This window comes from Nicotiana tomentosiformis, chromosome 11 (assembly GCF_000390325.3).
Source record: "Nicotiana tomentosiformis chromosome 11, ASM39032v3, whole genome shotgun sequence".
In the NCBI taxonomy this organism is placed as follows: domain Eukaryota; kingdom Viridiplantae; phylum Streptophyta; class Magnoliopsida; order Solanales; family Solanaceae; genus Nicotiana; species Nicotiana tomentosiformis.
The window spans coordinates 77750847-77760193 of record NC_090822.1 but is presented as its reverse complement, the minus strand read 5'-3'; the positions used below and the strand labels follow the sequence as shown (position 1 = coordinate 77760193).

The following is a 9347-nucleotide window of genomic DNA, read 5'->3' as shown; positions in this document are numbered from 1 at the left end:
TATTTCATCCACCTTGCCTCAATACGAAGTGTGACATCCTCATCAATCTCCCCATTCTCTTTTATAATTGACCTAAGATATTTGAAACTATCTCTTCTAGGGATGAATTTTGAATCAAGCCTCACGTCTTCGTCCACTTCCTAAGTCGCTCCACTTGCACTCCAAGTATTCTGTCTTGGTCCTGCTCAACTTAAAACCTTTTGGTTTATACTCTAGGGTCTGCCTCCAAACCCCTAATATCGCGTTAACACTACCTCAGATCTCGTCAATCAGTACATTGTCATTTGCAAAGTAACGTGCACTACAACACCTCTCCTTGAATGTGGCGCATCAGTGTCACGACCCCAATTTTTCCACCTTAAGATGTCGTAATGATACCTAGTCTCTAAGACTAGGTAAGCCTAACAATCATTTAGCAGAAACAACGACTAAAATATTAAATTAAACTGATAAATCTCATAATAACACCAAAACATAATAGCAATCACATAATTCCCAAAACTAGTAGAACTGAGTCATAAGCTCTACTAAAACATACTAAGAATCTCTAATACACCACTGTTTGATAAGAAGATAAACAATAGTAAAGGCAATAACAGAAGGTGACTCCGAGGCCTGCGAGCGTCAAACAAGTATACCTTGAACTCTCCGGAATATCTGGGTCAACTCACTGGCATCCGGAATGAGTAGAAGTATATGGATCTACACAAAAATGCGCAAAAGAATATCATGAGTACACCACAACGGTACCCAGTAAGTATCAAGCCTAACCTCGGTAGAGTAGTGACGAAGCTAGGTCAAGACATGAAAAGAATATTAATATAATCTAACCGAGGTTAGGCTAACAAAATATTAATAATGGAAAGCATGGAAATAAATCAATTAAATCGTACAATAATATAAGGCTAACAACAGAAATTAAGGCAATAAAGAACAACAAAGAGTGAACATATGATACAAATAACAAGTGATAAAGTACCGTAAAAATACAAGTAAAACTAAATGAAGGAAGGATAATAACCGTTCAAATCAAAAAGCCTTTTCAATATTGAAAGTACAACAAGAAGCACAACCGAGGTACCACACCTCACATTCATATTTCACAAGTCACAATCACTGCCTTTCTTATATCACCGCACGAGCCTTGTATTTATTTTAAAAATATTTATCTCGAAATAGTTACACGTGCTTTAGCCCCCTTATCTCACTGCATGGCTTCAAGTAATTCCCCTACTAGCAACACACGTATAAATCACACCTTATCTCGCCACATGCGTATCAACCTCTATCCTTATACCGTTGCATGCACATCAATATCACAACTCAATAATCAACTTGCACCACACGTGCCCATATACCACAACATTGCCAAAATTAACAATACTAATGTTACCACAACACATAGCCCACTGCTCAACCGCAATATATACAAGAATATCAATAACAACAAAATGAACGAGAACTAACACAACAAGGAAAGGTATTCCATTGACTAAAAATTCCAACTACACACGTGTTAATATCTCTCAACAACTACCACTTCAATAACTCAACACTAAAGGTACTTCCATGAAACAATATCTTCAAATTCTAATGCATAATGTAAGCTCAACAATGAAAGAGATAGCATGTAGCTGCAACTACAAATTAATGCATATAAGGGAAACCCCAACAATGGAAACTAGAACATGTAATAACAACTTCAATTAAATTATACAAGAATAAACTTGACAACGGAAGACAGATCAAATGATAACAAGTTCAATTAAATACTTATAAGTAATCAAAGCTCCTAAATCGGCCAGCTGTTCACATATAAGACAATGTACACACTTGTAACCCTATGTACACGTCTTCCATATAATTCAAATAGTACAATCAACCCCAATCCTAGGAGGTAGTTCCCCCACACAAAGTTAGGCAAGATACTTACCTCAACTAGGCCAAATCAACAATCAAAACTAGCCTTTCCCTTAAAATTTGCATCCGCATGGCTCAAATCCTACAAACAATGACTTAAGATCATCAAACAATGCAAGAGGAACTAATTATGATTAATAAAGCTATGATATTTACACAATTTATCAAAAATCAACAAAAGTTAACCTCGGGCCCACCCGGTCAAAGCCAAGTTCAAGGGTAGATATACCTATAATCCTAGGAGTCCATATACGTGTTTTGTTTACAAATCTGAGTCCAATTCGACTCTCACATCCCAAATTTTTATTTTTCAAAGCTTAGACAAAATTTCCCAAAGGTTCTCCTAGATTCTCATGAATTTGATGTTATATCTCATAAGTAATCATGTAATATAGTTAAAAATTGATCAAAATAACTTATCCAATGATTGTAGGAGAAAATCCCCTCTCCAAATTGCCTCATACCATATCTAGGATTCCAAAATATGAAAAATGAAGCCGAATCCCGCTTGCCCAGCCCTTTTGTTCAGGTGTATATGTCGCAATTGCAACCCTGGGTTAGTAATTGCGAATCCTCGTAATTGCAAAGAATAGCTCACAATTTTGGCACCTGACAAGCCCAAGGCAATGCCTTAATTGCGATACAGACCTCGTAAATGTGAAGTCTGCCCTCTTCGCAAATGCAGCCCATTAGTCGCAAATGAGAACCGACCCAGCCCAGGCATCTCTTCGCAATTGCAATTATGGTATCGCCAATGCGACCCCTGAAACCCGCTACTATGATCGCAATTGCGATGCTGGTGCTCACAATTGTGATAATTGGAGCACTACACAGTAGCACACCTGCAACCTAAAAATGTGTCCAAACTATTCTGAAACACGTCCGAAACTCACCCGAGCCCTCGTGGCTTGTAACGACCCGATCGGTCATTTTGTGTAATTATGCCTCGTTTCCCCTTTTGATGCTTCATACATGTGTAATTTATATTTTATGCCTTGAGAGGTTGATTGGTTTGGTTCTGGGAAGATTTTGAATTGATTTACACCCTTTGGTTCTTGGCTTAGAAGCTTAAGATTGAAGTGTTGACCAAACTTTAAATTTTGTGGAAACAACTCAGGAACAGTGTTTTGATGGCTCCGATAGCTTCGTATTGTGATTTTAAACTTAGACATATGCCCGAAATCGAATTCGAAAGTCTGTAGGCTGATTTGTGTTGTATTACCAAAAAATGACAATTTGAGGCTTAGAAGTTTGACTGTAGGTTGACTTTTGGCAATCAGACTCGAAATTGGATTTTAGGACTTGGAATAGGTCTGTTATGCTATCTAGAACTTGTCTGCAAAATTTGGTATATTTTGGAGTTGATTTGATAGGATTCAGACACTTAGTTGCAATTCTAGAAGTTCTTGAACTTTACTTTGAAATTCATGTGTTTTGATGTCTAATTCGTAGTTCTAGATGTTATTTTTGTATTTTGATCATGCGAGCAAGTTTGTATGATATTTTTAGACTTGTGTGGATGCTTGGTTTGGAGACACGAGGGCTCGGATGAGTTTCGAACGTGTCGCATGGATGGTTTGGACTGAAAACCGAACTTGTTGGTGTGTTAGTGCTCTGATATCGCAATCGCGAGCACCAACCTCTCAATTGAGAACATAGAAGGGGGGTCTCAGGTATCGTAATTGCGATGCATTTTTTAGAATTGCGAAGTTTGGGTCTGGGTAGGAAATTTCGCATTTATGAAGGGAACAAGGTTCACATTTGCGTCCACAGTCGCATTTACGAGGTTCCCGTTGAGTCTCTCGCAATTGCGGAGGTGATTTGGAGAGGAATTTTCATCTACAAATATTGGGTAAATAATTTTTCAATTTCCAACTATATTTCATGAATATTTCTTTGATTTAATATCAAATTTATGTGAATCAAAGAGGAAAATTGGGAAATTTTGTCAAGTTCTTGAAAAATGAGGAATTAAGTTTTGAGAGTTGATTTAGACTTGGATTTGAAAACAAAACGCATATAGGGACTCGTGGGGTTATGAGTAGCCGGAATCTACCCTTGGACCCGGGATTTGACCGGGCACGCTCGAGGTTAATATTTGTAAAGATCAAAGCTTTATCTATTGCAATTGGTTTCCCTTGCATTGGTTGATGATATTAAGTCACTTTTTCTTAGATTTGGGCCGTGTGGAGGCAAATTTAGGGGAAAAGCTATTTCCGAGGGTTGAGTTGGCCTAATTGAGGTAAGTATCTTGCCTAACTTTGTGTGTGTGGGGGGGGGGGGGGACTACCCCTTAGGATTTGGGATTGATTGTGCTATCTGTGTTATGTGAAAGCCATGTTCGCAAGGTAACAAGTGGGTACACAGGCTATATATGGTATTTGACCGGTTTAGGTTATTTAGACTCTTTTCATGCCTTTAATTGAATTGTCATAACATGTTATATCCCTCATTGTTTATCAACTCTTACATCCTTTATTTGACATTGTTAATATTTTTTCTACCTCTTATTTTTTATTTTGCTCTTATATGCTTAGTTGAAGTTATTGCCTTCTTTATTGTCTTGTTACTCTTAAATTGTTGAATTACCTTTACTTGAAGTTGTTATTTCGTGGAATATTTTCTTGTTGAGTTATCGGTGTTGAAGTTGTAAAAGCCGTTGAGCAATTTGTTGAGGTGAAGTTGTTAATTATTGAGATATCTTTCTTGTTGAGGAATTCACGTTCATGTTGTTATTGTTAAGATTCTTGTACACATTGGGGTTGAGCCATGAGCTATTTGTTGTGAAAATATTGGTATTGTTGATTCTTTTGGCAAGTTGTGGTATATGGGCACTTGTGGTGCGAGTTATGATTATGTTCTGATATTGATATACATGCGGTGGTATAACGCTAGGGGTTAAAACGCATGCGGTAAGATAAGGTGGGTTTGATACGCGTGTTACGAGTAGGGATAAGGTTGAAGCTACATGGTGTGATAAGGTGGGCTAAAACGCGTGTAGCTATTTCGGAAAAAAATAATTTTAAAAACAAAATATAAAGCTCACGCAGTGTTGTAAGGAATGATTGTGATTGAAATTGTGAAATGTGAATACGAGGCGGTACCTCGGTTGTGATTCTTGATGTGCATTTCATATTGAAAAGAGTTATTGGTTGAACAGTTCTTGTTTCTTTTATTCTTCCTTGTCTCACCAGTTTTGTCCATATTTGATTATTTGTGGTTCTCGCTATATGATTCCTTCTTGTTGTCCTTATGCTTACAATTCTGTCATTAGTTTACACTATGAAACTACTTTGTTATCATACATTTCTTCGCTTTTCATTACTTCTCGTTATTATATTTTTGTTCTGTTTATCTTGTCTTAGTAGGTGTCTTCACCTGACCTCGTTACTACTCTACCGAAGTTAGGCTTGATACTTACTAGGTACTATTGTTGTGTACTCATACTATGCTTCTGCACATCTTTTGTGCAGATTGAGGTACGTCTGCCCGTGTTGGACGCTAGTGATTGACCGATTTGCTGTTATCCAGAGACTTCAAGGTATACCTGCTCGACGTCTGCAGGCCTCAGAGGCACCTTCTCTTATTCCCTCATTACTGTTATTTCCTTTATTAGACAGTGTTATAGTATAGGTTTTAGAATATTCCGTAGAGCTTATGACTCAGTTCCACCGGTTTTGAAAATTTCGTTGGCGAGGTTCTATTATGGAAGTTAATATGAGTTTATTTGTTTTACTTTAGTATCTTAGTTTGGTTATTTCTGTTAAGTTATTATTAAATGTTCGGCTTACCTAGTCTTAGAGACTAGGTTCCATCACTACATCCTAAGGTGGGAAATTGGAGTCGTGACAAGTTGGTATCAGAGCTCTAGTTTCATAGGTGTTACGAGTCATAAGTAAGTTTAGTAGAGTCTTGCGGATCAGTACGGAGTAGTCTGTTCTTATCTTCGAGAGGCTACAGATCTGTTAGGAAACTTCCACTTATCGTGCGAATTAGTTGACTTTGAAATCTGAATCTTTGACTTTCTATTCTCTCACAGATGGTGAGGACACGCACTGCTGAATCCGACGATCAGACACCCGTGACCCCTGCTAGAGTCGCGTGAAGACCGGGTCGGGGAAGAGGCAAAAGAGGGGAATGTGGTGCAGCTAGAGTACCTTCCCGAGCAACGACTGAGGATTTACTAATAGCTCTGGTTGGAGAACAGGCACCCGAAACGCCTATTGTCACCCTTGCACTTTAGCTAACCCTAGCACAGGAGGAGTTGATTCCACTTGCACCAGCTACATCTCAGGCTGGGGAAGTAGCTCAGACTCCCGCGGATCGTACTCTAGAGCAGCGGGTTCATGTTGATCAGGTCTCAGAGGTTGTGCTAGCGCAACCTATTGTTCTGGTTCAGCCCGAGGTTAGGGCAGTGGCATCTAAGGAGAGCAAGTTAGAATTGCGAGGTTCAAGAAGTATAGAGGTTCAAGAAGTATCATCCTCCTACTTATAGTGGCCTAGCTACAGAGGATGCGCAGGGTTTTCTAGAGAAGTGCCACTGTATTCTCTAGTCCATGGGTATTGTAGAGATCAGTGTAGTTGATTTTTCTATATTCCAGCTGTCAAGAGCAGTGTATCAGTGGTGGCGGGCTTACGAAGAGGGTGGCCCAGTCGATGCAGCTTCACTCATGTGGACTCAGTTTTCAGAGATGTTCTTGAGAGAGTTTGTTCCCTAGAATCTTCGGGATGCATGGCATGCAAAGTTTGAGCAGCTGCGCCAGGGTACCATGACAACTCACTTTATTACTATGGAAACCAAGGTAGGTGCATTGTTACACCCCATGTTTTCGTACGTGAGAGTACATTGTAAGTTAATTGATGTAAGCTCAGAAATGAGTTCATCTTTGAAAGTACATAAGGTACGTTAATCATGTTACCTTGGAGGCTACAAATCTTTAAGATCATGGATAACAAGTACCAAGAGGATTGGAAATCTTAGAAGCTAAACAAATTGAGGAAAATAAGTTTCGTCGATAGTTGACAAGTTCAGAATATTATAACATGTACTTTTGGGTTGGGACTAGGGTGATTAACATGATAAAGAAGTTAAGTTATGAGTTATTTTAGTCTTATGATAGTCATGTGTTGCGTTTTGAAGTCAAGCGAGTTGTGGAATAAAAATTGGCAAAGGTCATCACAAGTTACATTCATAATGTGCTGAAAATTAGGTCGAATGTAGCTGCGATTTTCTCCCAATATACTTGGAAATTAAGGGATGATCCACATATAATATTGAATACGAGTTTAGTTTCTATATCATTAAACCGTTCGTCGATACGACATCGGAGTAGAGAGATATTTGCAATTTTGCGAGACTGCGCTGCATAGGTGACAAGTAGGTGTGTCACTAAAGCTTTTTGAGCAATACATTTCGTGTGTTGTATGAGGTATTTTTGGGACATATTATATACCAAATTGAATGTCTTTGAATTTACTTTCCAACTCTTTTAACCGTTTATTCATACGAAATCTGGATAAAAAGATATAAGTGTCGGAAGAAAGGCCAATGCTAGGGTGCCAATCTAGCACATCTTTGACTTTTCAAAAGATATATATATATATATATATATATATATATATATATATATATATATATATAGAAAACGACTAGATAACCCCCATAAACTTACCCTTAAGCTCTCTACAAGGGTTTCAATGAAGATTAACATCCCGGGTACGAAATCAAGAAGCGATAACATTAGAACGATTCCTATGATGTAAGTATCGCTATACCACCTCTCTTTTCCTTTGTAGTTTGAGTTTTTGAAGGTACGTCATAGTTAAGAAAATACCTATTTTATGTATTTAATCTTTTAAATATCAAGGAATGTGGATAAATGGAGTTGTGCTGCTGATTTATGGAGTTTGGAATGATAAAGGCCATGGAGAAACGTCACATATGGTAGGGTAGTGGGCTGGTCGCCCGTCATTGCAATTTCATGCTAATTGATAACTTGTTGTATTAAAGGTCCCGAATTGTAGTTAGATTGTTTTTGAATTACTGATTGTATTGATCTGATTGATGTTGTTGGTATATGGTATTAGAGGAGGCCCTTTTTATAGAGTAGATGCTTCCCAAAGTTACATAAATGATCTACTAGTTTAAGTTGAGGACTTAGCCTTTACTCAGCACTAATTTTGAATCTCCTTATGCTATGGTAGATTGAGTTGAGTTTTTTGAAGAATTGCTTAGAAAGTATTGCAGACTTAACAGATTTAAGGTATGTTAAGGCTATCCCTTCTTTCCTTTTGGCATGATCCATATGATACAACGAAACGAGCAAGCACACAACTTTCACAAATGATTCTATTCTTAGAAGTACTAGGGTTGCCTATGTTCTTGATTCCTTTTGCGTCCTACTATCATATCGTCTGTTCATGGGTCTCGTGACATTCCGAGAGATCTTATTGACTTACTTTATTATGCATTTCATTCATTTATACATGTATATTGACCCATGACTAGATGGCGTATGGGGAAAGGTTGTGGCATTACATACACACGACCACCTGATCAACTGGTATACGTGGATGATTTCGCACACAGAGGTCAAGATGATATGATGGGATGCCCTCAAAGACTTGATGATGTTATGTACGCATATACTTATGCATGATATGACATTTATATGCACATGCATGATATTATAAATGTTTCATGATTCACAGAGTTATTCAGACTTACAGGTTGAGTCATTTACTCTATGTTTCTTTCATGTATTTTATATATTGCTTTTCATGCCTTTCATACTTGGTACTTTATTAGTACTGATGTCCCTTTTTCCTGGGGACGCTGCGTTTCATGTCTGCAGGTCCCCATAGACAGATTGATAGTCCTCCTAGTAGGCTATCAGCTCAGCGGAAGGTGTTGATGCACTCCACTTGCTCTGGAGTTGCCTATTTGGTCAGTATAATTTGTGCATGTATTGAATAGTATGGCATGGACATGTCCCGAACTTTATGATGTTTAGGTAGTCTTAGAGGCTTGTAGACAGATATCATGTATATGGATACTCGCATGGCCTTGTCGGCCAATGTTTTGAGTGTACAAATGATCATGTCGGCCTTAGAGGCCTGTAGGTCACATATATAAGTTTCTATATCATGTTGGGTGGTCCTATATCTAGTATTCCCTTATGTTTTATTCCGGTTATCTCATGAAGGCCCTTCTGGCCCATTTACACATGCTGGTTTGATAATAAAGATACGTTATGTCGGTACTCGGTTGAGCAAGGCACCGGATGCCCATCGTGGCCCTCCGATTTCGGTCGTGACAAAAGTGGTATCAGAGAAGTTCTGTCCTAGGGAGTCTACAAGTCATGTCTAGTAGAGTCTTGTTTATGGGTGTGTTGTGCACCATACTTATAAGAAGGAGGCTACATGGC

At 38.4% G+C, this 9347-nt stretch overlaps 1 long non-coding RNA gene across 2 annotated transcripts in view; it reads right to left on the bottom strand.

The window, feature by feature from the left end:
* Nucleotides 1-473: 473 nt before the first annotated feature.
* Nucleotides 474-9347, bottom strand: part of LOC104096427 (uncharacterized) — a 30329-nt gene continuing 21455 nt past the window's right edge. For both annotated transcript variants that reach the window (XR_011411913.1, XR_011411914.1), the window contains 2 exons: nt 1934-2002; nt 474-702 (listed from right to left, as the gene is read on the bottom strand). This is a non-coding gene — a long non-coding RNA (uncharacterized lncRNA). The remainder of the gene's footprint in view (nt 703-1933; nt 2003-9347) is intronic.